The sequence below is a fragment of the Furipterus horrens genome, unplaced genomic scaffold, assembly GCF_987537825.1.
Source record: "Furipterus horrens unplaced genomic scaffold, mFurHor1.1.pri manual_scaffold_1, whole genome shotgun sequence".
Classification (NCBI taxonomy): domain Eukaryota; kingdom Metazoa; phylum Chordata; class Mammalia; order Chiroptera; family Furipteridae; genus Furipterus; species Furipterus horrens.
In genome coordinates this window covers 194550975-194577746 of record NW_028327171.1, presented here as the reverse complement: position 1 = coordinate 194577746, position 26772 = coordinate 194550975, and the positions used below count along the sequence as shown (strand labels likewise).

At 42.5% G+C, this 26772-nt stretch overlaps 2 pseudogenes; both read left to right on the top strand.

The window, feature by feature from the left end:
• Positions 1-13637: 13637 nt before the first annotated feature.
• Positions 13638-14971, top strand: LOC150022549 (phosphoglycerate kinase 1 pseudogene; annotated as a pseudogene).
• Positions 14502-14948, top strand: LOC150022550 (phosphoglycerate kinase 1 pseudogene; annotated as a pseudogene).
• Positions 14972-26772: the final 11801 nt, after the last annotated feature.

Sequence of the window (26772 nt, the reverse complement as noted above, 5' to 3'; positions counted from 1 at the left end):
GGTCTCCTGCAAGGCGAATGTTAATGTCAAGCCTTTGTTGCTGGTATGAATTAGTAGTTACTTATGTTGGTCCCCACTGGTGCCTCAGTTAAAGCAGGACCACCCTTCTCCTGAATTCTCTGTTTCTTTCAAGATGGTAAGCAGGTGTTGCTAGCATGTGTCTTTGTCCACTGAAAATATTGTGAGTGGAGAATTTAAGAATTGTGGCTCTAAAAATGACTTAGACAACAAAGGGACAGAATCCAGGAAATGGCCTCATGGTCTCTCTGCTGCCCTGCAGTCATTCTTCACGGGGCAGCTGCTGGTCTCTCGGCTCTAGCTGCCTGGAGTGAAAATTGCAGGAGGAGAAACGGAATTACCCAGAAAATGCATTTATTCTGAGGCTGCCACAATGCAGCCAGCATTAGGTCAGCAGGAAGTCGCTGTTGATGATAATGGTGATGATAAGGGTAAATGAACGCTTAGGCCTATCTGAGCAATTTTAGATTAGGCTCTCTAATAGCAGTAGCAGTGGAGTTACTGCTTCCCACTCTTTCTGCTCTGGAAAATCCACGCATTCATGCCTTAGTCATCACTATTTTTAAAGCAACTATGATATGGTAAGCCCAGCGCTAGACACTGAGATACCATCAGTAAAGAAAAGAGATTTCCCCCCCTGACTTCGTGGAGCATACTGTCTATCAGGGAAGGGGTATATGAAACAGATAAAGACTCAACTGCTTAATTACAAATTGTGATGTGTGCTGTAAAGCCACTTAAACGGGTGAAGTGAGAGAAAATGGGGCCACGTAATTTTGATGGAGGGATCAAGGAAGGTTTACTCAAGGAAGGCAAAGAGAAGAGGGAAGAGCAACTCAGGCAGTGAAATGTGCACAGGGAAATGCTTCAAGATCACTGAGAAAGGTCCATGTGGCTAGAAAAAGTGAGCAAGGAGGAGATGTTGAGCAAGATCATGGTGAAGCAATAAGCAAGGGCTGGGTGACATAAGCCCTCAAATGTTGTGTTACAAGTCTTGTGCTTTGTCCTAAGTACAATGGACAGACAATGAAAAGTTTTAAACAAGAGAATACTGTATGTTTTAAAAGGTTACTTTGACATCTTTGTGAAAATAAGTAAGGGCCAAGAGTAAAAGCAAGAAATGAAAAGGAGAGAAGCACTGATACGTGCTGCAACATGGATGAACCATGAAAACATTCTACCGAGCAGAAAGAGTCACATATTGTATAATTTCCTTGATATGAAATGTCCCGAACAGATAAATCTATAGAGACAGAAAACAGATTAGGGGGTTGCCCGGAGCTTGGGGGAGGGGAGAATGGGAGTGACTGCTTAATGGACATAAGGTCCTTCTGGGGTGATGAAAATATTCTGGAACCAGATAGTAGTGATGGTTGCATAACATTGTAAAATGTACTAAATTGTACAACTTACAATGTTAAAATGATGAATTATATGCTCTATGTACTTTACCATAAAGTAAATTTAAAGAGTGGAATGACAGCAAGGAGACCACTTTGGAATATATTGCTGTTGTCTTTGTGAGACTAAGGGTGGCCTGGACTGTGGCGTGGATCCAGGAGGGAATTGAGTGGATCAGGGATACACGTTGGGCGGTAGATCTAAGACTACTAGGTGACGGATTGGTGGTGTAGAGTTATGGAGAAAAAGGTTGAAAGGATTACTTCCAAGTTTCTGGCTTGAACAACTCGATGAGCCAGAGGGGGTGGAGGTGGGAAGGCCAGGTGTAGGGAGTGGTGGGGGAGGGAAGACCCAGAGCCCATATTTGGACGCATTAGGTTGAGATGCCCGTGGGACACCTAAGGGAGCTGTGTAGTTATCAGTGGGTTCTGTAAGCCTGGGCTCAGGAAAGGGACCTGGGTTTGAGGTGTGGCCTAGAGATGGCATTTAAAGTGCTGAGGGTAAGCGCAGTCACCCAGGGAGACCGGAGGGAGGAGGGGAGAAGGGAGAAGGGAGAGGGATGGGATGAGCCTGAAGAGGTCAGTAGCCAGGGAGATACTGACAAGGACATTGAGAAGGAGGGGTCAGAGAGGACAGGAGCAACAAAGCTGAGAGGGGAGGGCAGAAGGAATGCTGAATGCAGAGGAAGATGGCAGCATCTGGAATGGGCTGTGGGGTTCTTGACAGAGGTTAGTAATAAGGACAGCAATTAACAATGAAGGACTCACTGTTTACCAGACATTGGGCTAAATGCTTTACATGAATTCTCTTAGTTAATCTCAACAAGATCTCTATAATATCCTCATTTTACAAATGAGGAAACTGAGACACAGAGGAGGTGAACTTGCCCAAGGCCACACAGCTAGCAAGCAGGGGAGCTGGGTCTCACACCTGGTTCTCACTGGTTCCAGAGCTCTGCACCTAATCACTATCTTCGAAGGCTTGACTCAAGGCCCAGTGGGTGAGAATAAAGAGGCTTTAAACCCAAGGCCCATGGGGTGAGAATAGAAGGGCTTTAAACCCAAGGCCCAGGGGGTGAGAATAGAGGGGCTTTAAACTCACCATTGGTGCGTTAGAGCTTATATTGGAGGTCTCATCTGAAACGGCTTTGTTTTTCCCATCAATTCAGGTGGTGCTCTGCTAGCCATGAGTCCTGTCATTCCTGCTGGGACAGCAGGTTCCCTTAGCAACTTCTCAGTGGGCTTCCATAATTTTTCACTCACTTATGCTTTCTAGAACACTCTCATTCTGGTTATTAGAATTCACTCTCATTCATTTTGCAATTTCAACTTCAACCTCAGCTCTGTTCCAAGTTCATTGCCTTCCTCCCCACACTGGCTGTGTTCACGGCCCCAGTGGCTAGGGGCGGTGGCAAAGCTGTGGCTGGCTTTCTTCCCCCTGCTTTCCCCTCCACGGTGAGAGGTAGGGGCTGAAGGGGAGGGAGAGGCTCTTCCTACCTGGTTGTTTCCCGGTGGGAGGTCATTATACCAGCACAGCTCATTGACCTGGGGTTTGGTACAGAAAAACGGAAATCTCAGCAGCCCCCTAAGGGCCTGTTGGTAGAAGATTAGCAGCTTCTGAGATTTTTGAGCCTGGATGTCATCTGTCAGACAGCTGGTCTCCTGGTGCCACATACCCCTGAGGTCTCCTCAGTTTGGCCCATGCCTCCTGTGGTGTTGGCTAGGCCTGCAGTGAGTCTCTACACTCCATGGCCTCATTGCTGGGCCTACAGGAGGAGGTAGATCTGTCTTTAGTTCTTCCCGCAACCGGCCTTCTCAGTCTGGCCACCTGTCCTCAGTTCCTGCTACCTGGGGGAAGAAGCCGACCTCCCTTTCTTGCAGACACCCCTGAAGGTGAAGAGCGAGTCTGAGGGCACCCACTCCCCCAGCCTGGAGAAGGGAACTCTTTCTTCTAACAGACAGCCTCTCTGATTTTCCATGCCTTCTCTTCCATCTCTTCATGATGGAGTCCTGCAAGCCGGTTGTATGGCTCTGCCCCTGAGCACTGGGGCCTTCTTTAAATCCAGCCCTGGAAAACGAGGAAAGTCCTCTTTCAACAGGAATTGCTCTATGTCTGGTGTCATGGCCACAACCTCCAAGGTCGGGAGAACACCCCAGTCAGTGCCCCTCAGCAGCTTGGTACAGGTGACAAGCTAGCTGCCAAGGAGTCCCAATGGTCTTTTGAACTTTAGATCTAGAACACCCATCAAGGAGTGGGAAGGGCCTGGGATGTACCCCTTGAGGTTAGCATAGAGGGGAGTAAGGGGACCCAGCTCTGGTCTTTTTTACCTTTTATGACCTTTTCCTCAGGGATAGGGAGAATGAATGATGAATTTATCTGTCTGGGTGTTAAGGTTTCCTGAGGATAATGAGCAGGAGCCAGAGACCTGGTTTCTTTAGTCACCCTTAGAAAAGCAGATAAGTGTCATGTTTTCCTGGGATACAAATTCTTCAACTGTATATCCAAGGCCTGCCCCAATATAAGCTTATTTCACAAATACTGAAGGTCAGAGTGCTTATGTGATTTATCATGAAGAGGTGAGAGGGCAAGGTAGATCACCCAGGAAGTAGTAAATGTGTGTGCATGTGTGTGAGGGTTGTGGGTTTATACGTTCTGTGTGTGAGTGTGTATTTCACATATGTGCCTTTCTAGTCATTGCAGTAACAAGGCCTCATGATGAAGTCACCAGGGCTCCTGATGGATATAAAAAGTTAGAGGCTACCCTTAAAATGCTAGCAAGATAGTTAAAAGCACTGGTTAGAATACAAGTCCAAGTTCTTGTTTCATCCCTTACTAGCTGTTTGACATTTGGTAAGATATTTAACCTCTTTGAGTTTCCTCATTGTTGAAAAGGTACCATCCTCTTTAAGTCTTGTGAAAATTAAGTTAGTACATGGAAGTGCTTCCTAAATGGTATTATATTTCATAATATAATAAGTGCTATTACTATTAGTGCTATTATTATTATAACTTGTAGTAATAGTAGTATATCCATGCAAAATAACATTCTCAATAATCAAACTTGTATTATTTTTAAAATTTTCTTTTACATCTATCCTGCAGAGGTTCCATCAAAACTACAAAACCATACAAGATAGTACCTGGCCTCTATTTGCAAAGGAAATTTAATATGTGTAAAAGGCTAAGCTGTGGAAAAGCCCCAAAGAGTTGATCAGTAGTAGGCTATTTAAGGACCTGTGTGTATTATTAAAATAAAACATTAATTTAAAAACTCCCCTGAAAACCTTATACCAATATGACAAAGATTACAGATGCTAAGGTCATAGAAGCTGAACTAAAATTCCACCGCCCTGAAGAATGGCTCTGTGACTAGCCCTGAGCTGCAACTTTTTCAATGGGAAGCAGGTAAAGACATGAATAGGCTTTGCTTTGTTGATTATATACCAGAAATATTGCAAGATAATATCCTTAAAAACTCTTGTATTTGCAGCCCTCGCCCCTGTCCCCACCCGCATTTCATTTAAGGAATAGACTGGACTGGACTACCTCTCTGTTCCTGTCTTTAGCAGTCAGGTTTATGTCTATATGCGGATGAAATGGAAAGCTGGCCATAGGAACTATGTGCCAAGTTCAGCTCTCTAATCATAAAAGTCATCAAAACCATAAAGAACTTCAGCCATTTGCTATCATTTTAGAAATTTTTAAGAGGCACCATCTGTGTGGTTGCATGTTTAATCACAGTTTATTATTCAACCTTGGGCACACCCTTTTTTTTTTCAGACTGGTGTAAAAATCATTTCCATCTTACAATAGATCTTTCCTAAGCTCAGAAGGTTTAACGACGTGCTTCTGAATTATACTTTCCGCCACTGGAGTGGGTCCTAATACCCATAACCACTTCTTCTGTCAACATCTCATATTCTGCAACATTGCTGAACTTGTTTATTAGTCTGAGGAGTTTTAAAAATAGATTATTTAGGCTTTTCTATATATAATACAATGCCATCTGTAATAAGAGAGTTTTACTTCTTCCATTCCAATCTGGATACCTTTAATTTCTTATTCATGCCTAATTGCTTAGACAGAACATTCAGTATGCTATTGACTTAAAATGGCAAGAGTGGATATTCTTGTCTTGTTCCTAATCTTAATGAAAAAGCATTAAATCTATTATCATTAAGTATGATGTTAGTTGTGGTTTTTCATATAAATTTTTACCAGGTTGCGGAAGTTGCTTTCTCGTCCTAATATGCTGAGTGTTTTCATCATGAAAGGCTTTTGGGTTTTGTGAAATGCTTTCTCTGAATCTATTGAGATGATTGTGTGGATTTTGTTCCTTATTCTAATAATACAGTATATTATATTTTAAAGTATGTTTTATTGATTATACTATTACAGTTGTCCTAATTATTTTCCTTTGCTCCTCTCTGCTCAGTACACCCCTTCCCTCTAGCAATTCCCCCCTTAGTTCATGTCCATGGGTCAAGGATGTAAGTTCTTTGGCTTCTTTTTTTCCTGTACTATTCTTAACATTCCCCTGTCTATTTTGTCCCTACCAATTATGCTTCTTAACCCCTGCACTATTTCCCCATTATCCCTTTCCCCCTCCTAGCTGATAACCCTCCCAATGATCTCCATATCTATGATTCTGTTAATGTTCTGGTTGTTTGCTTAGTTTGTTTTTGTTTTTGCTTTTTAGGTTCATTTGTTGATAGTTTTAAGTTTGTTGTGATTTTAGTGTTCATAGTTTTGATCTTCTTTTTCTTAAATAAGCCCCTTTAACGTTTCATATAATAATGGCTTGGTGATGATGAACTCCTTTAGCTTTACCTTGTCTGGGAAGCACTTTATCTGCCCTTCCATTCTAAATGATAGCCTTGCTAGATAGAGTCATCTTGGCTGTAGGTCCTTACTTTTCATCACTTTGAATCCTTCTTGCCAGTCCCTTCTTGCCTGCAAAGCTTCTTTTGAGAAATGTGCTGATAGTCTTATGGGAACTCCTTTGTAGGTAACTCTCTTCTTTTCTCTTGCTGCTTTTAAGATTCTCTCTTTACCTTGAGCCTTTGGCATTTTAATGATGATGTGTCTTGGTGTGGTCCTCTTTGGTAAAACTTGTTTGGGACTCTCTGTGCTTCCTGGACTTGTATGTCTATTTCCTTCACTGAATTAGGGAAGTTTTCTTTTATTATTTTTTTTCAAATAACGTTTCAATTTCTTGCTCTTTCTCTTCTCCTTCTGGCTCCCCTATGATTTAGATGTTGGTATGTTTAAAGTGTCCCAGAGGTTCCTAAGCCTCTTCTCATTTCTTTTTCAATTCTGTTTCTTCATTCTGTACTGGTTGACTGTTTACTTCTTCCTCATGTTCGAAGTCATTGATTTGAACCTTAGCTTCCTTCCCTTCACCATTGATTTCTTGTGGATTTTTCTTCATTTTACTTAGTATAGCCTTCACTTCTTCCCTTATGTGTTTGCCATACTCAATCATTTATCACCAGTGTTTTGAACTCTACATCTGTTATGTTGGCTATCTCCTCTACGCTTAGTTCTCCCCCTGAAGCCTTGATCTGCTCCCTCTTTTGGGCCATACTTCTCTGTCTCCTCAGCTTGACAGCCTCCTGTGTTTGTCTTTGTGTATTAAGTAGAGGGGTCACACATATTACGTTGTAAGTGGTGTAGCCTTAGTTATTTGTCAGCGCTGATGACCTGTTTCACCACATTGTGGTGTTGTATGTGGGGGACGGGTTAGAGATGGAACAATGCCACTTGCTCAGCACTTGCCCTTCTTTTCCCATCACTTCACCTGCTTCCTGTGTGCGGCTGGCGCCCCTGTAGCTGTTGTCCTGGTGATGTTCCCAGAGTGGGTGGGTTTCTATACATTGTAGGACTGTGGGAGCCCTCTAAACTAATTCTCCTGAGAGACGGGCAGTTTCTTCTGCTGCCCCAATCCCCATTGGTTTTCATAGCCAGAAGAAATGAGGCTTTATTTTCCTGGCGCTAGAATCATGAGTTGTGTGGTCTGATCTGGGACTGGGATCGATCCCCAAGTATCCCTCCTGGCTTTTATGATGTGTGACTGTGCTTTCCCCCAGCCAGCTGCAACCACTGCCTTTCTGCTGCTGCCTCCGCACTGAGTCCTGCCTGCCCTGGCTCCCCATCTGGATGAGTATTACTTTTTTACATCTTTCTTTGTTGGACTTCTATGCAATTTGATTTTCTGGTAGTTATGGTTGTCTTTTGTTTTGAGGTAGATGTAATCTTTCTTATGGTTGTGGAAGGAGGCAAAGCATGTCTACCTACACCTCCATCTTGGTTGGAAGTCTCTTGTATTATTATTTATTAATTATTGTAATGAACAACTGTAAACTTTTCCCCCACCCTGAATATCAGCGGTCCCCAAACTATGGGCCATGAACTGGTACTGGTCCAGGTCTGTTAGGGACCAGGTCACACAGCAGATGGTGAACTTGAAGGTAATCCTCTTGAATCATCCTGAAACATACCCACTTACCCCAGGACCATAGAAAAATTGTCTTCTACGAAACTGGTCCTTAGTACCAAAAAGGTTGGGCACTGCTGTTGTATATTATCTTATATTAAGATTTAATAACTTTTCTTAAATAAATGTTTATCCATTTGATGCATCTCCTTAGAAAAATTTTCAGAGTTTAAATGGTTGTTCTTTTATCATTTTCAGTGGTTAAATTGTATTTACCTGGAGAGAGAGTTTTTGGCACTCCTCAAATTGACATGCCACAGTCAGTCCCCGCCATATTACTTTTAAAATTTGTTTCATGCAGCAACATCCAATGTGGGAACATTTCAGGTCCAATTTGAACTAATTCGTGTCTAGAAAAAAAATATCAGAAAAGTTAAGTCATTTATTGTTCCACACAGCCGAGTCTCTCTTTATCTTGTGCCAGTCACTTCAAACAGAAAAGTTTAGGGCCATGGCCAAAATGACATGGTGATAGATGGATCTGATGACTCCTTTATGATCACAATTCTCCAGTGTTACCTGTTCTTACATTTAGAGGCAGACTAACTCAGTTCTGCTTTGATCTTTTAAATTAATTTTAAAGAGCATTCTGTATCTACTCCTTACTCTGTGAGTGTTGAGAGGGCCTTTGTCCAATTGCCTTAGAGTTTAGGTCAATGGCAAAATTCACATGCAAGAAACAATTACTGAACAATTAAGAACAAAAGTAGGCACCCCTGTGTTGAAGTGCAGTAGAAGTTCAGATAAGAGAGATGTTAGTGTAGGTTGGAGGATCTGGTTGAGGCTCCAGAGGAACTCAAGCCAGGCTTTGAAGGTTGAGTAGGATTAGATCAGCAGTGAGAGGGAAGGATAAATACCTGTACCCGAAGGACCACAGATTCCTTTCTTCTTACTTGGGGAAATTAATTTCCAATTAACATTCATTGTTGACTTGATTGAAGAGAGTGAAAACTTGACTTCTTCTGATAGCAACCCTCTCAAAGGCAGTGCCTTCCTCAAAGTGCACTCTAAAGGCCAACAACATCAGCATAAGATGGCTGTTAGAAATGCCACTTCTTTTTAGAAAGGCAGATTATCAGACCTCATCTCAGACTTATTGAATTAGAATCTTCTGTGGGTGGACCTGCAATGTGTGTTTTTTATCAAATTTACCAAGTGATCATTATGCATGCTAAAGATTGAGAACACTGCTTTCAAGTGTTTTTCCTGGCCACTTTTGGAACGCAGCACATATTTGAAATGAAATAGCCAGGGCCAGTGTCTAGGACCTCTGAACATGGACCAAGGCTGGGCAGGTACGGATATCCAAATAGCAGATCATGTAAATGGAAAAATGTGTGATTGCACCCAGGCCAACAGAGCAGTTACACAAATAAATAGAAGGCTGCCTGACTCTTGTCTCCCACAATTGCCTCACATTTTTCAACCCCAGGCACTGGGCAGCAGAAGTAGCGGGAGTGGTGCTGGCTCCCTGGCATGAGGCAGTCTGGCTCTCTGAGGAGAGGGAGCACTTACTTAAAGTGTCCTCATGAAAATAACTCACTCTCAGTAGGGTTATTACTCAGAGCTCATTTCAGTGACAGCAAAGCAGAACTTCAACCAAGACTCCCAGTCATCTTGTCAACCTCGTTTCATACTTTCCCTCTATTCTTTTCATTAACATTAATTTGGGGATTTTTTTTTTCTGTTTTGTTGAACCGCTAAGCCCACAAATCATTGAGTTTTTGCTCCCACACTAGACAGGATCTGGAGAGCGTGATGAGAACCACTCATGTATTTTCAAAATAGTGTTGGTTTCTCGACAGTCTTTTTTAGCACAATAATGCTAAAAGGGGCTTGGAGGGGAGGGTCTCCAGGGGAGGTCAGCGTCCCTTAGAAAATAGGCTGCCCAGATGGATGGGCTGGCTTTGCAAAGACCAGCAGTTTGGTTTCCAATGGTGGTTGGATTCAGCTGTCAAGAAGCCAAATTAGGGAAGGTTTTGTTGATAGCTCATAAGAGGACACTCTGAACGACTGATTAGAGGCCGTTGCCAACCCTAGACAATAACGAGACATATACACAACCCAGAGAAAGAGCATGTGCAAATATATATGTGTAAATGTATATATGTCGCTGTGTGTTACTAAAATAAATGTGTTTCTCACAGCCTTTGCTGTGGATGAAATGATCGAAACCAGCTGCTCCGTGCAGTTCTTCACTGGAAGGAACAGGGGGGTGGAGCTAGCAGTTAAGGGGAATTTGCAGGCACACTTCAGCATCAGGCTGACTAACCACCTCTCTGGAAATGGTTAACATGCCTGGCTCACACCACCCATCATGTGAATGTGATGTGCCTCTGAGTAGTTCTGTAGATGACAGGTATTTACTTCACCCCCAAATCTGAGCGGCACAGGGTCACATCACAAGGGAAGCCAGTTTGCTTCTGAGCCAGTTCATTTGCATTTCTCATAACTCCCGACTAGACCCTTTGCAAGTCTCTACCATAATCTATTTAAAAACAGTTCAAACATTTTACTTTGTTTTGGTTGAGTTTACTCTAATGTGGTTTCTGCAGAGCTCTCTCCTTTATGGTAATCAAATGTTCTGCCAACATTTCTCCTGCTATGTGCACCAGCTAAGGAAACCAGATGCTTGGGTTGGTCTTTTCAATGTATCTGAGTGTTGTTTTTGTTTAGAATTTCAGAGGTTTGGCGAAAGAACCCTGTTTTATAAATCTGACCCTTGATGCACCCCGTTTCCCAACCAGCTAATAGTTTTGGCTACTGCTCACATCTTGATTTGAAATTGCTCCCCTTCGCCATGCAGATTAGCATGTGAAAAGAGAAACTCATTTAATTCATTTTGTTTGATTGCTTACTTTTCCTCTTCATCATTTATTTCATTTTGTAGGTTAAAGAGGATGGATAGAAGAGCTGAATCGCTGACCCCAGAACCACACCCTGCATTTTCTCTCAACCAATCACAGACCTGAGTGGGATTGTTCTTTGATGTGTGGGGTGTTTTTTTCCCTCTCACACCATCAGTGTGGGAAGAAAGCAGGCCAGCTCTCATGGGAGTGTTGGCTTATAATGCAGGCTAAAAGTGTTTCAGAAAAGTAACTTGGCATCGAATCAAACTAGTAAGTGGAACTGCTTGTCTGGATGGATTGAAAGAAGACTTCTTAGGACCTCAAGAGTTTGTGGGAAAGAGAAGAGGAGAGGGCTGAGATGAATACTGTCAGAGAGAGGTTTGTAAAATATGAGGCTTGAAGTCAACTTACAAGGAACAATCCCTTACAAATGGGGAGCTGGAAAAGGAAAACACCCTGGGAACTCCAGCCCACTCTAACCCTGGTTCTACCCTCTTGTTTAGTTAATATGATTCTTAGTCTGAAGGCAGGAGGGGAAACTAGGAATCGATGACCAGATTCTGTGACTGAAGAAAACCAAAGAGGATTGAGTGGTCTCCCAAGACTGGGCACAGGTACCTAAGAGTATATCGATGAAGGCAGGATTTGAGATTATTTATGGGGGTAATAAAGGCTGAGCTGTGGAAAACAGAGAGGGAAAAGGGCTAGCCTTATGCTAAACAAAATCAGTGGAATGAGGGGTCCTTTCTCCAAGGATCTTCAGGGTTGGCCCTGAGACCTAGAAGTAGGGGCTCTAAAAGACACAAGATTGAGAAAAGTGTAAGGGGAACCAAAGTTCCAAAAAGAAAAAAACAAAAAACAAAAAACAAAAAACAAAAACAAAGGCAACTGTTAATAGCTTAAAGTTGGTGTAAGTCTATGAGTCTAATTCAAAGATAAAAGCACCAGACATTGGATTTTTAAAGAACAATAGCTATAACTACACACATACAAGCTCAAAAGAAAGACAAACTGAAATCTTCAGAGAGAAGTCTTAGCATTTATTCCAGATGTACAAAAGACTGTACTTTTTTATTGTAAGTATGTGCTTTTGTGAATTCCACTGACAAAGGGGTAGTCCATTTAAAATGGGTCCCCTACCACCATAAAGAGTAAGTACTTAAGTTCCAATGGGCTTAAGAAGAGATAAGGTACTTTTGGCAGAACAGCAAGCAAAGGTTGAGAATAAAAATGAGCAAATTCATTTTAAAAATGGTTCATTTTTAGCCAAATAAGACATGATACATCAACTATATGTTTTATTTTTATGAATTGCTGAGTAACTTTGGATCTTGTTATCATTTCAAACATACTTTTGAAAATCTCTGTACATTTTATTTTACTCATGGGCTTCAATAAATTTAACAAAGGGGAAAACATCTTGCTTGAGAAGAGATGATTAATTTTGTCAGTAGCTATATCAACAAGATCAGGATGAATAAGTTTTCCAACAATCATGTATGTTTATTATAGGGAGTCAGAGATGGAAATACAAGATGAGTGAATGGATAGAAGATATTAATATGTCATTTTCAGAGTTCTTCAGGATTTGGTTCGTTTTTATTGTATTTTTCATTACCATTTATCTCCCCTATCCCCTCTTCCACCTCCACTCACCTTCCTACCCCTCACAATCAACATACTGCTGTCCATGTCCCTGAGTTATTTTTTTCTTTTTTTGCTCAATCCTTCTACCCTCTAGAGCTATCAGCCTGCTTTCTTTCCATGAGTCTGTCTCTGTTTTGCTTTTTTTTTTTTCAGTTTGTTCATTAGATTCCACATATGAGTGGCTTATTTCACTTAGCATGTTTTCTGAGTCCATCCATACTGTTGCAAAGGATAACATTTTCTTCTTTTTTATGGCTGTGTAGTGTTCCGTTGTGTAAATGTACCATAGTTATTTTATCCACTCATCTACTGATGGACATTTGGGCTGCTTCCAAATCTTGGCTATTGTAAATAATGCTACAATGAACACAGGGGTGCATATAGTCTTTCAAATTAGTGTTTCGGGTTTCTTGGGATAGATTCCCAGAAGTGGAATCACTGGGTCATAAGGCAGTTCCATTTTACATTTTCTGAGGTAACTCCATACTGTTTTCCACAGTGGCTACATCATCTACATTCCCACTAACAGTGCACAAGAGTTCCCCTCTTTCCACATCCTCACCATCACTTGTTGTTTGTTGATTTATTGATTATAGCTATTCTGACAGGTGTGAGGTGATATCTCATTGTGGTTTTAATTTGCATTTCTGCGGTGATTAGTGACATTGAGCATTTTTTCATGTATCTATTGACTATCCATATGTTCTCATTGGAGAAGTGTCTGTTCAGGTCCTTTGCCCATTTTAATTGAATTTTTTTTGTGTGTTGAGTTTTAAAAGTTCTTTATAAATTTTGAATATTAACCCCTTGTCAGGTGTATCGGTGAATATGTTCTCCCATTAAGTGGGTTTATTTTTCATTAAAAAAATATTTATTTTTTGGGGGAACCCCTACTCTATAACAATCCCTCCCTCTCAGACTTAAGACCCTTTATAATCTTATAAAGGACAATGGGTGAAGGTCTCATGCTCATCTAGCTGCTTCAAGCTGGGCATGGTTGTTGTCCTACCTACCCTTGGGTACAGAAATCCCTAATAAGAGTGGGGGTGTGGAGGAGAGGGTGGCCTTCCCACATGGGGAAGAATCTTTCAGCCTCCAGGTCAGATGGCTGTCCCCGGGCAACGGCATGCTTGGTTTAACAGGCTGGCATCCTTGTTGTATTCTGGGGGCAACAGATTTGGTAACAGGGTTAAAAGGTATCATTAAAACCAAAACCACGACATTCGCTGCTGTCTCCGTCGCTGTGTGGTCCTTCGGGCTCTCTGCGCTGCTCTGTTGCCAATATGTCGCTTTCCAACAAGCTGACTCTGGACAAGCTGGATGTGAAGGGGAAGCGGGTCGTCATGAGAGTGGACTTCAATGTTCCTATGAAGAACAACCAGATAAAAAACAACCAGAGGATCAAGGCCGCCATCCCAAGCATCAAGTTCTGCTTGGACAATGGAGCCAAGTCCGTTGTTCTCATGAGCCACCTGGGCCGGCCTGACGGCGTCCCCATGCCTGACAAGTACTCCTTGCAGCCCGTTGCTGTGGAGCTCAAATCTCTGCTGGGCAAGGACGTTTTGTTCCTGAAGGACTGCGTGGGCCCTGAAGTGGAGAAAGCCTGTGCCGACCCGGCCACGGGGTCTGTCATCCTGCTGGAGAACCTGCGCTTTCATGTGGAAGAAGAAGGGAAGGGAAAAGATGCTTCTGGGAATAAGGTTAAAGCTGAGCCAGCTAAAATAGAAGCTTTCCGAGCTTCGCTTTCCAAGCTAGGGGATGTCTATGTCAATGACGCGTTCGGCACTGCGCACCGAGCCCACAGCTCTACGGTGGGAGTCAATCTGCCACAGAAGGCTGGAGGCTTTCTGATGAAGAAGGAGCTGAACTACTTCGCCAAGGCCTTGGAAAGCCCGGAGCGACCCTTCCTGGCCATCCTGGGCGGAGCTAAAGTTGCAGACAAGATCCAGCTGATCAATAACATGCTGGACAAAGTCAACGAGATGATTATTGGTGGTGGAATGGCTTTTACCTTCCCTAAGGTGCTCAACAACATGGAGATTGGCACCTCTCTGTTTGATTAAGAGGGAGCCAAGATTGTCAAAGATCTGATGTCCAAAGCTGAGAAGAACGGTGTGAAGATTACCTTGCCAGTGGACTTTGTCACCGCTGACAAGTTTGATGAGAACGCCAAGACTGGCCAAGCCACCGTGGCCTCCGGCATACCTGCTGGCTGGATGGGCTTGGACTGCGGGCCTGACAGCAGCAAGAAGTACGCCGAGGCTGTCGCCAGGGCCAAGCAGATCGTGTGGAACGGGCCTGTGGGCGTGTTTGAGTGGGAAGCCTTTGCCCGGGGGACCAAAGCCCTCATGGACGAGGTGGTGAAAGCCACTTCCCGGGGCTGCATCACCATCATAGGTGGCGGGGACACTGCCACTTGCTGTGCCAAATGGAACACTGAGGACAAAGTCAGCCACGTCAGCACTGGGGGTGGTGCCAGCTTAGAGCTCCTGGAGGGTAAAGTCCTGCCGGGGGTGGACGCTCTCAGCAATGTTTAGTACTTTCCTGCCTTTTGGTTCCTGTGTGCATCCCCTCACTCGGCTTAGTATCCATACTTGGTGTTAGCTCAGATCTTCCCCCATTGCAAGATTCAGCCAGTGGCCCAGAGATGCAGCCCGGGAACACTTAACACAGTTGCCCAGCAGCGTATCAGCTCACCTTTCCTGCAGCCTGAATTTGACTACGTTCTTCAGGATCCCATCTGAATTTCTTAGTGGCTAAACCGTTGTGCATTCTAGAGCGCAGATATTTATATTTTGCCTGTTAAAGTAAACTGTTAGCTTAATTCTGTTCTTGGAGTAGCTTACTCCAATTAGCCCTGTCATTGTTTTGTTACTGGGCATGAAAACAAGATGCAACCCCCCAGTTGGAGGTGAGGAGCGAGGGAGATGAAGGTGGAGACCTGTGAAATAAATAATAAAAATATTCGTGGAAACTGGAAAAAAAAAAAAACAAAACAAAAAAAAAACAAACCAAAACCACTAGATGACAGAAGGCAGGGATTAATTTTTCAGTGTCCCACATTAGGAAAAAAAAGGGCTTCTTTGGAGGAAGGTTTGCAAGGCACGTCACACCTGTCCAAAGCCCTTTTGCCCACTATACTTAGTTCGAGCTGAGGGGAATATTTTAGGTTCCCCCCTGCCTTGGGTTTTCTTTCATTTTGTTGATGGCTTCCTTTGCTGTGAAGAGGCTTTTTAGTTTGATGTAGTCCCATTTGTTTATTTTTTCTTTTATTTCCCTTGCCTGAGGAGATATATCAGAAAAAAATATTGCTAAGAAAAATTTCCAGGATTTTACTAGTTTTAAAATTCTAAGTTTAGGAAACTTAGTATCTTGAAATGCAGATAGTATTGCTACTAAGCCCAGCAAAAAGATTAGCTTTTTCTTTGCCTGGCCTTAGATGATGACAGGACATTTATGCTGAGGTGTTGTGGTAGACTGACTGGTATGTGCATGATCACACCCAGCTGAGATCAACCAACTCAGGCCCACATCATAAAACCACCCATAGCGCTCATATGCACACGAGCAATAAATACTGGTTAGTGTTTTAAACCACTAAGTTTTAAGGTGGTTTGTTATGCAATGTTATTGTGATAACAAATAACTGGCCCATGAATCTTGGACAGAATTTATTCTTTAGATCTAAAAGATAAGGAATAGGAGCTGGAGATCATACAGGCAGTTGATAGGAAGACACATCATTAGATGAACTATTTATGGGAAATACCATATGGAGAAGAATTAGAAGAGATGATCATTGAGCAGAAAGAGAAATAAGGATCTGCCAAAGAGTTATTAGAATGGTTGGAGGTGAGATACTATGTGGATGCATCTTTGAAGTCTAGACATAAACTATCATTGCACTAGAAAAAGTGGTGAGGATACATATTTGTAAAAGGATTTGTACAAAGGGGAAATATACTAAGTTGGACAGAAAACCATCTAGGGTTATGGACGGGAACCCAAGTATAAAGTGTTAAGAAGAGAGGAAGAAGAGATGAGTCAAAGTCAACAGGATTTACCATGTGTTTTAGAGGAAAGAAGTGTTGGGGACTCTACTGGATGACAGAATAGAGCAGAGAGATAAATGTGTTCTTAAACACAGAGAAGACAGACCAGACAGCAGACAGAGATGGCTTAAGAGATTGGGTGATGGTGCTGGGGCTATTAACAGCTTCTCTAAAGGTAATACCATGAACTCAAAATTCAACCTGGGCCTTCATTGTTTGCAGATATTCATTAATTCTGTGAAATTCCTCTACGGGATTCAGTTACACATTCAAAGTTGGGAGCGGCCCAAGAGCCAAAAATAACAAGGCTATCATATTGTTTTACTCACGTTACAGATGAGTAACTTTAGATATCAAGTAGTTAAATAACTTGTCCGAAGTCAAACAGGAAGCCCGTTATTGAGTTGCTGAAAGACTCCAGTTCTGCAAATAAACTTCTGGTCCACTAGATTTTCACCAAATGAGTTAGTTAGAAGTCAGATTAAGTTCATTTATTTATGGATCCATTGACTTAAGCAAAAAAAAAAAAAAAATTCTTGTGGGAGGTCCTAAGTGTCAGAATTTCCTTGCATATCAGGTGGTGTTTACTTTTTCATCTTTTTATGTAATTTCACGTATGTTTTTTACTCTTAATACACCCTTTACTTTTTGCACACTTTTGACTTTTGTGTGTGTGTGTTTTGAGATAGTACATGCTGTCCGAGTCACAGCAGCCAGTTTTTTCCTGACCCACATTGATGTTTTATGGGCCACAGAAAACATTTAAAGGCATTGTTTAGGTTCTAGAGCCTAAGATTCTTAACTTTTTGGCGGAAATCCCTCTGATCTGCTGGTGTGTGTAGGATGTGAAAAGATGATCACCATCTTTGTGAAATACACTTAGGTGAATTCACTCTTGAAGGTTATAATTATGCTTATCACTTTGAGGCTTTAACTATCTCCCTTAAGATCACCTCTCAGCTTTGTTGATTTCCCCCTCTCCTTGGTTGGTCCAAGGCAATTATCAACTACCCCAGAGCTTTCAGGCCTCCAGGTTCTCTATAGACTGAGACATTTTTTAAATGAGAGTTTTATACTTTAAAAGTACAGTCCGCTAACCAACCAGTCTGACATATGAAAAGGGAGCACATTCTTTTTCTATTTTACTAAGATTAAGAAAACTAATGAATATTAATGACCAGATGTACTCACCTATGGAATAACATTGCATAGGAGATGCATTCTAGTTCCCAAGGGAAATAGAAGAAGTGAGAAACTGAGAGTCAAGTGGCAGAAAAGAGAGAGAAGATGGAACTAGGAATGAAACGTGGGCAGACATTTGGTAAGAGGAAAAAAGCAACTAGGAAAAAGAGGAAATGCAGAACAGAGAAAGTAAATGGCATGGAGGGGAGTGCAAGACATAGAGATGGTATATTGGTCTCACATTTCAAAACACTGAAAAGTTGCATTTCATATGTGAATGGGTGTATATGTACATATGTGTATAAACATGTTGTTATTGTTACATCAATAATTAAACCTAATAGCAAAGGTTTGAAATATACTATGAAGATACTAATTCAATTAATTCCTTCCTGCAACTGTGCAACAATTCTGCCCCTTTCTTTTCCACTGGGGGAAACCAAGGCAGAGGAAACAATGCCTCACTTTAGGACATGGGTGAAGCTGGCATTAGCCCTGGCAATCAAAGTGGTGGCAACCTGCTTTTTCAATTAGACCTGTCCCAATCTGAGGGGAAAGTCACTTGTCCTCAGCATTTTAGCAATAATTCATGGTATGTTACTTTCATTTGCAATGGTTTTGGGTATTTTAATTAGTATCTTAATGTATTTTACTTGGGACCCAGAAGACGTAATTGAAAGGAACAAAAACCAAAACCCAGAAATGCACAGGATGAGTGAATGAAAATGAAAGACAACTCCTGGTGTTAGTGAATGAAGTGGGATTCGGCCTCCTGACAGCATACACAGGTATAACACAAAAGATGATGGAGAAGGAAAAAGGTTTTTATGAAAATGTTGCCCAGGGGGAGCTGGGCACTCCCGGGCTCCAGGCAAACCTCTTCTACAAAACACAGAAAGAAGCCAGCCACCCCTAGAAGCAGAGTCAGTGTCCATTCTTATCTGCCTTTTGGGGGCCCAAGGCTGCCATGCAAATGGGGCTCTGGCTCTCCTGCTTTCAGCTCTCTCTCTGTCTGAAGTGCGCACTTGGGGGCCGTCATCGCCATTGCCTCACTGCAGCTTCTTCCCACTCCTGGGACCGGGGCCTGCTGCCAGGGCACGGCAGCTGGTCCAGCAGGGGCTCTGTCTGTGGGGCCCCCGGGCGCCTGCGTCTGCTCATGCCCCTGGGACTGAGGAGTGTTCCAGCCTGAACCTGTGCTGTGCGGGCCTGCTGCTGAGGTGCACGGCCCAGCTGGGACTCAGCCTCCATGAGCCATCTCCCGACCAGCTGAGCAAGGGCAAGCCATGAGTCTCCACACCCTCCTTTTAAAAGTCCCAAATCCCATGCATGTGGAAGTGTCCAAATCCCCAGCCAATCAGGCTAGTGTCCATCATGCTCATCAGCCCGTGTAGCATCTCTGCTACAGGATCCGGAAGCGGGGAGGTGGGTTTCATGCTCTGGTTTGTTTACCCTTTATTAAGGGGTATGGAAGTCTCTAGCATGTGGTTTTCGTCCTGATGCCTCCAGCACTTCCTGACCTACTCTGGGGAGTGCAGCCTCTTGTATAACTTCGGGGTTCCCTCTCCCACTACCCATTGATCTAGCCAGATCCTCCCCTTGTACCCTGGGAGTTCCTGGTTTGCGTTCTACCAACCGTTGGCTGTTGCTGCCTTTCTCAAGCTTCCCCTCCACAACCTTCCTACCCACTTCGTAGTCTGTCTTTGCCCGGGGCTGCCTAGCTTCCCTCCTGGATTCTGGTTGCCTACAAGGTTACCCAGCATTCCATCTCAGATTTGCAGCAAGAAGCAACCATGTTTTTTCTGTTTCCTTTCTTTGGGGATCAGTTTCAAAGTCTGCCCCCTCAGCCAAATGTGTGTTGCTAGTGTCTCTGTTGTTGGCATTTGCCACCCAAGCCCACTCTCCTCTCCACCCCCACACTCTGCTGTCCTTTTCATTTGTTATTTGCAGCCCCGCCCCCCAGTTCTTCCCCACTATGCCTCGGCAGCCTTGCCTCTCTTTTAAGTCCAGGTTGGAATCTTTTCATCAGGCTGCCTCAGCCTGAAAAGACGCCTATTTTTTTTTCTCCTCCTAGCCTTAGATTTATGGCTCTTGTCAGGCCTTCTTGTCTGGCCTCTGACAGCCCCTGCCTTTCCTAACATCAGATTCATTGCCATTCCTAAGGTCCTTTAAGATTTAAATGCTAAGCCTATAAATTTCCTTTCCTTTCTGCTTTAACCTTTCTTCAGACCATCCCAGTGTCTGATAGGATGTCCCCTAGGCGTTGATTTGCAGCTCTGTTCCTGAACTCCAGGGTGAGCTGGAGCAGAGGGTTGGTTGGAGTGAGTGGAGGGGGAAATGGGGAAACTAACTGATAATTTTAGATTTCCATCAACTCCAACAATTCTTTGGGGTTTGATAGGGATTGACATTTTCCTTCAAAGCTGTGATTTGCTGAGCAATTGTGGCTTTTTATTAACATAGTATCTGAGAGCTAAAAAAAGAGGGTTGGCTGAACAGATATCCCACCTTCCCTAACAAATGCATCTGAGCTTACATTTTCCTCTCTGATATGTCAGCTGGGGATTCCCTTCCATCTTCAACACACATGAGCACTGCTTAAGTCACTCTGATTTTTCTCCCAGGCAGACTTCTGCAGGGGAAACTTCTCTCACCTTAAGATAATAAAGCCCCCAGTTGAGAGAGAGGTGGAAATGGCAACTGGCTTGAAATTTCATAGGAGAAGACTCGGTCATTGCAGAAAAAGAAAGACCGTGCCAGTTTAGCAAAGCACAATGAGTGCTTTGGAAGTATGATTTTTGATTTATTTTGCCTTTCATTGGCTTTGGAGGTGTGAACTGCATTATTGCTCAGCTTTTCCTTATGTCCTCCTGTTCAGGGCAGCTGTAATGAGGGAGGAAGTTGGTGAAAGGAGCGAGAGTGAAAGAAAAGAAAGACTTTTGTGCCCAAGTCACTTTGATTACATTGCTGTTCAGTTTTTTTTTTAAGTATATTTTATTGGTTATGTTGTTACACTAGTCTCATTTTTTCCCCTTTGCTCCCCTCCACCCAGCAGCCCCTTCCCTCCAGCAATCCCACCCCCTTAGTTCATGTCCATGGGTCGTGCATATAAGTTCCTTGGATTCACCCTTTCCTATATTATTCTTAATTTCCCCCTGTCTATTTTGTACCAACTAATTATGCTTCTTAGTCCCTGCACTATTTCCCCATTTCTCCCCTTTCCCCCTCCCAGCTGATAACCCTCCAAGTGATCCCCAAACCCATGACTCTGTTCCTATTCTGGTTTGCTTAACTGAATTTTGTTTCTATTTTTAAAATTCAGTTGTTGATAGTTGTGAGTTTGTTGTCATTTTAGTGTTCATAGTTTTAATCTTCTTTTTCTTAGGTAAGTCCCTTTAACATTTCATATAATAATGGCTTGGTGATGATGAACTCATTTAGCTTTACCTTGTCTGCGAAGCACTTTATCTGCCCTTCCATTCGAAATGATAGCTTTGCTGGATAGAGTAGTCTTGGTTGTAGGTCCTTGCTTTTCATCACTTTGAATACTTCTTGCCAGTCCCTTCTTGTCTGCAAAGTTTCTTTTGAGAAATCAGCTCACAGTCTTATAGGCACCCCTTTGTAGGTAACTCTCTGCTTTTCTCTTGCTGCTTTTAAGATTCTCTCTTTATCTTGAACCTTTGGCTTTTTAATTATGATGTGTCATGGTGTGGTCGTTTTTGGATCTAGCTTGTTTGGGACTCTGTGCTTCCTGGACTTGTATGTATTTCTTTTGCAAAATTTGGGAAATTTTCCTTCATTATTTTTTCACATAAGCTTTCAATTTCTTTTTCTTCCTCTTCTTCTTCTGGCACCCCTATGATTCGGATGTTGGCACATTTAAAATTGTCCCAGAGGTTCCTAAGCCTCTCCTCATTTTTTTCAATTCTTGTTTCCCCATTCTGTACTGATTGACTGTTTTTTTCTTCCTTATGTTCCAAATCATTGATTTGAACCCCAGTTTTCCTCCCTTCACCATTGGTTTTGTGTGGATTTTCCTTCGTTTCACTTAGCATAGCCTTCACTTCTTCCCTTATGCATTTGCCATACTCAAGCATATCTGTCAAGCCTGTGAGCATCTTTATCAGCAGTGTTTTGAACTCTATATCTGTTAGGTTGGTTATCTCCTCGTCAGTTAGTTCTCCCACTGGAACCTTGATTTGTTCCCTCTTTTGGGCCATACCTCTCTGTCTCCTCATCTTGACAGGCTTCTGTATTTGTTTGCCTCTGTGTCTTAGGTAGAGCTGTTGCTCCTGTTACATTTTAAACAGTGGAACCTTAGGTATGCGTCAGTACAGGGCAACCCATTTCACCATGCTGTGGCGCTGTGTGTGGGAGAGGGATCTGAGAGGGAACAATGCGACCCTCTCAGCATGTGCCCCTCTCCCAGGCACCTCTCCCACTTCCACACTAGACTGGTGCCTCTCTAGCTGCTGCCCTGGTCGTCATTCCCAGAGTAGGTGGGTCTGTGGACATTCTAGGACTGTGGGGGCCCTTCAAACAAGTGGACGGATTCTGCTGATAAACCAGCAGGTTCTTCCTCTGCCCCAACCCCCACTGGTTTGCACAGTCAGAAGCAACGAGGCTCTTATTTTCCCCAGTGCTGGGACCATGAGCTGCACAGCCTGGTCTGGGGCTGGGAACACTCCCCAGGTGTCCCTCCTGACATTTAAATATGTGTGATTTCGTTTTCCACCAGCCTGTCACTGCCACTGCCGCTGCTGTCACATCTGCTGCCACCACCACATCACATCCTCTCTGTCTCATCTCTGCCCTTCCTACCTGTCTGGATGAGTATTTCTTCTTTATATATTTCCCTGCAGATTGACCCTCTGGAACTTCCAGTCATCTTCAGTTCTGAGGCAGTTGTGCGCCCTCCCAACTGTGAAGGGAGACACAGTGTGTCTGCCCACGCCTGCATCTTGGCCAGAAATCACTGTTCAGTCTTGAAGTTGTTCAGGATAGACTTCTGGCCAAGATGGAGGCATAGGTAGACATGCTTGGCCTCCTTGCACAGCCATAGAAAGAACTACAACAAGATCTCAAAACTAATAATACCCAGAACCATCAGATTATTGAGCTGTATGGAAGTCTGACAACCAAAGATTTAAAGATGCATTTATTCAAATGGATAGGAGGGGCAGAGTCACTGAGATGGGTGGAGAGGCGCTGTGGCATGGAAAGGCGGCAGCAGCAACAGAATGGATGGGATACCTTAGGAGAGAGTGATCCCAGCACCTGCTCAGACCACACAGCCCAGGGTTCCAGCACCAAGAAGATAGACGCCCATTACTGCTGGCTGTAAAAACCAGTGGGGTTTGGGGATGCAAAAGAAACTGCCAGCTTTTCACTACTTAAAGGGCTAGTGTGGTCTTATAAGGTATACAAACCCACCCACTCTGGGATTCACCACCAGGGGAGGGTGTGAAGTGATAAAAATGGGGCAAGTGCTGGGCAAACTGCCAGAAGCCAGGTGGCAGCATTGTCCCCTCTCTGAGACCTTGCCACACAGCCACAAAGCAGTGAGGCAGGTTGTCGCACTCTGGCAATTACCTAAAACTTCAGCCTACACAATTTACAGGTGCCTATTTTACCTAGGCCATACTACTAAGATGGAGTAAAAGCAGCTCTACCTAATACACAGAAACAAGCACAGGGAGGCTGTTAAAGTGAGGAGACAAGGAAATATGGCTCAAGTGAAAGAATAGAACAAACCCCCCTAGAAAGAACTAAATGAAACAGAGATAGCAAGCCTATCAGATGCAGAGAACTCCTTGAATATGAAAAAAAAAGGAAGAAATGAAAGCTATACTAAGTGAAATAAAGAATAATCCACAGGAAACCAACAGAGAAGAGAAGAAAGCCAGAATTCAAACTAATGATTTTGAAACATTAGGAACAGAAAGGGATTCAACCAAAACCAAAAGAAGAAAGAAGAATTTTTAAAAAGTGAGGACAAGTTTAGGAGCCTCTGGGACATCTCTAAATGTGCCAACATCCAAATCATAGAGATGTTGGAAGGAGAAGAGGATGAGCAAGAAATAGAAAACTTACTTGACAAAATAATTAAAGAAAACTTCCTTAGTTTGGCAAAGGAAGTAGACATACAAGTTCAGGAAACACAGAGGGACCCAAACAAGTTGGACCCAAAGAGGAACACACCAAGACACATCATAATTTAAATGCCAAAGTTTCAAGATAAAGAGAGAATCTTAAAAGAAGCAATAGAAAAGAAGAGAGTTACCTACAAAGGAGTTCCCATAAGATTGTCAACTGATTTCTCAAAAGAAACTTTGCAGGCAAGAAGGGACAGGCAAGAAGTATTCAAAGTGATGAAAAGCAAGGACCTATAACAAAAATGACTCTATCCAACAAAGCTATCATTTAGAATGAAAGGACAGATGAAGTGCTTCCCAGACAAGGTAAAGTTAAAAGAATTCATCACCACCAAGCCATTATTATATGAAATGTTAAAGGGACTTATTTAATAAAAAGAAGAAAATCAAAACTATGAACATTAAAAAGACAACTAATTCACAACTATCAACAACTGAATCTTAAAAAAAAAGAAAAAATATAAAACTAAGCAAACAACCAGAGCAGGAACAGTATCATAGATATGGAGATCATTTAGAGGGTTATCAGCTGGGAGGGGAATGAAGGAGAATGGGGTAATGGTACAGGGATTAATAAGCATAATTGGTAGGAACAAAATAGAAGGGGATGTTAAGAAGGGGAGGAGGGATTGCTGGAGGGAATGGGGTACTGGGTTGGGGCAGCAAAGGGGAAAAATTGAGACAACTTTAATAGCATAATCAATAAAATTATTTTAAAGTATATTTAGGATAACAGTAAAAGTCTAGGGAGCAAGCCATTAATGGAAAAATTAAACAAGTAACATATATGGAGGTCTTGCTTCCCCAGGCCAAACTTGAGTGAAGTCAAATTTTTAACATTTGTGTACAGGGTTCCCCCACAATCCAAAAGTGTGCCTTCCCTTTCCTCATAAACTGAAATGGTGCAAGTGAAGAAGCGATTGCCAAGGATGTATATGGAAACATTTCTAGTGTTTCAGATCCCCAAAATAACCTACAAATCATTCCAAATAACACATGAAACCTAAAGTAACACGAACATACGATAACGGTGGTGCCACTCTCCTTGGGTGCATGCTGCCTCTGTAACGGCTGACTGAAAAATAAGCACTAAACACTGTTTTTGCTGTTTGCCTTTTTTTTTTTTTTTTTTTGATAAAAGCAAAAACAAAAACAAAAACAAAAAACTTTTTCGGTTTCTTTTGATTGGCAAAAACAGGTGGTACTAATTCAGTTCTGTCATAAAACCAAGTGGCATTATGTGAACTTTTGAGGAGCGGGGGATACCTATTTGGATTCCAGGGTTGTTGATGCCTCACATGCCTGTTCTTTACTTCTGGTATAGGTTTCCACTCCTTTGGGCTGATTTTTGTTCACGCTGTTGTTGTCTTTACTTATCGAGTTGGTCAATGTCCTCAAACCTTGTGCTAGGACACCCTCAATCTGAAGAAGGAGTCCCCTAAACTCCCAAACAAAAGATAAGTACTTTTTAAAAAAGGTAGTTTAAGGTGGTTTGATATTCAAGTAAAAGCAGCTTAATATGGAATGTGGCAGAGACCAGCTGGCCATTCACTTCACCAGTTCCCTTTTCCTCTTAGGCAGCTAGATTGCATTTTCCAGTCTCCTTTGCAGCTGTAAAATTTGCAACCATTTGGCCGAGTTCTGGCCTACAGGATGTAGGTAGCAGTGATGTATGCTATTTCCAGGATTGGTCCATGAAACTCCTACACCATCTTTCATGTCCTCTCTCTTCCCTTGACTGATGGTCAGATTTAAAACCTGCCGGGGAGCTCTACACACCTGATAGCAAGGACCTTATAATTGCCTTGGATCCCATCCGTTCCATCTACTAAACATTAGAAAAGCTCAGCTGAGTTTCTAAACACTCACTTTGGTCTGTGTTTTCTACAATTTAATGAGTTACCTGGAGTGAATTGGGTCACATAACTTAGAAGGAGGCCTTTTACTCTAAAATATTATGAAAACTGGTGGAAAAGGTATGGAGGGAGTCTTGTCGTTTTGGAGTATGAAGAGGTCCCTTGTGCAGGGAAAGAGCTGTGTTAGACTGCATCACAGTTCCCAATTTTTTTTGAACGTTTATAATTTTTATTTTTTCAATTACACTTGAGATACAACATTATATTAGTTTTAGGTGTACAACATAGTGATTAGACATTTGTATATCTACGAAGGGATCACCTCAGCCACTCTAGTACCCATCTGACATCATCCATGATTATTACAATATCATTGACTGTATTTCCTACGCTGTACTTTACATTCGTCTGAATAGTTCCCAGTTCTTTAACCTTTCCTTTATCGTTGTGTTTTGCCGCTCAGCATTTTTAATCATTCATATTTATGTAGTTCCAACCTTATTGAAATATGATTAACAAATCAAAATTGTATGTATTTAGGTTGTACAATGTGATTTTTTAAAAGTGCAATGTGATGATTGTGACATGATTACTGCCATCAAGTTAATGAACACATTCATCACCTTGAATAGTTAGCTTTTTTGTGTGTGAGAGGAACCCTTAAGATCTACGCTCTTAGCAAATTTCAAGAGTAATACTGTATTATCAACTGTAATCAGCACATTGTACCAGATCTTCAGAACTTATCCATCTGATAACCGAAGGCTTGTACGCACTGACCAGACTCCCCCCATTTCCCCAACTCCTCAGCTTCTGGCAAGCCCCTCTGTGCTCTCTGGTTTTCTGAATTTTATTTTTAAAGATTCCACTTATAATTGAGATTAAAGAGTATTTGTCTTTCTGTGTCTGGCTTATTTCACTTAGCTTAATGAACTTTCAGGTTCATCCATATTGTCACTCAACTTTGCAGTGTTTTCAACAGTAGTGGAATGCACTTCCTGCCCTTGTCCTTGAGCTCAGCTGTTTGACTTGCTTTGGTCAATGAGATGTTGGTAAATCAGGGCTTTAAATGTATTTGAACATTGAGCATGCCCTCTTGTGCTTCTGCTATCATCATGA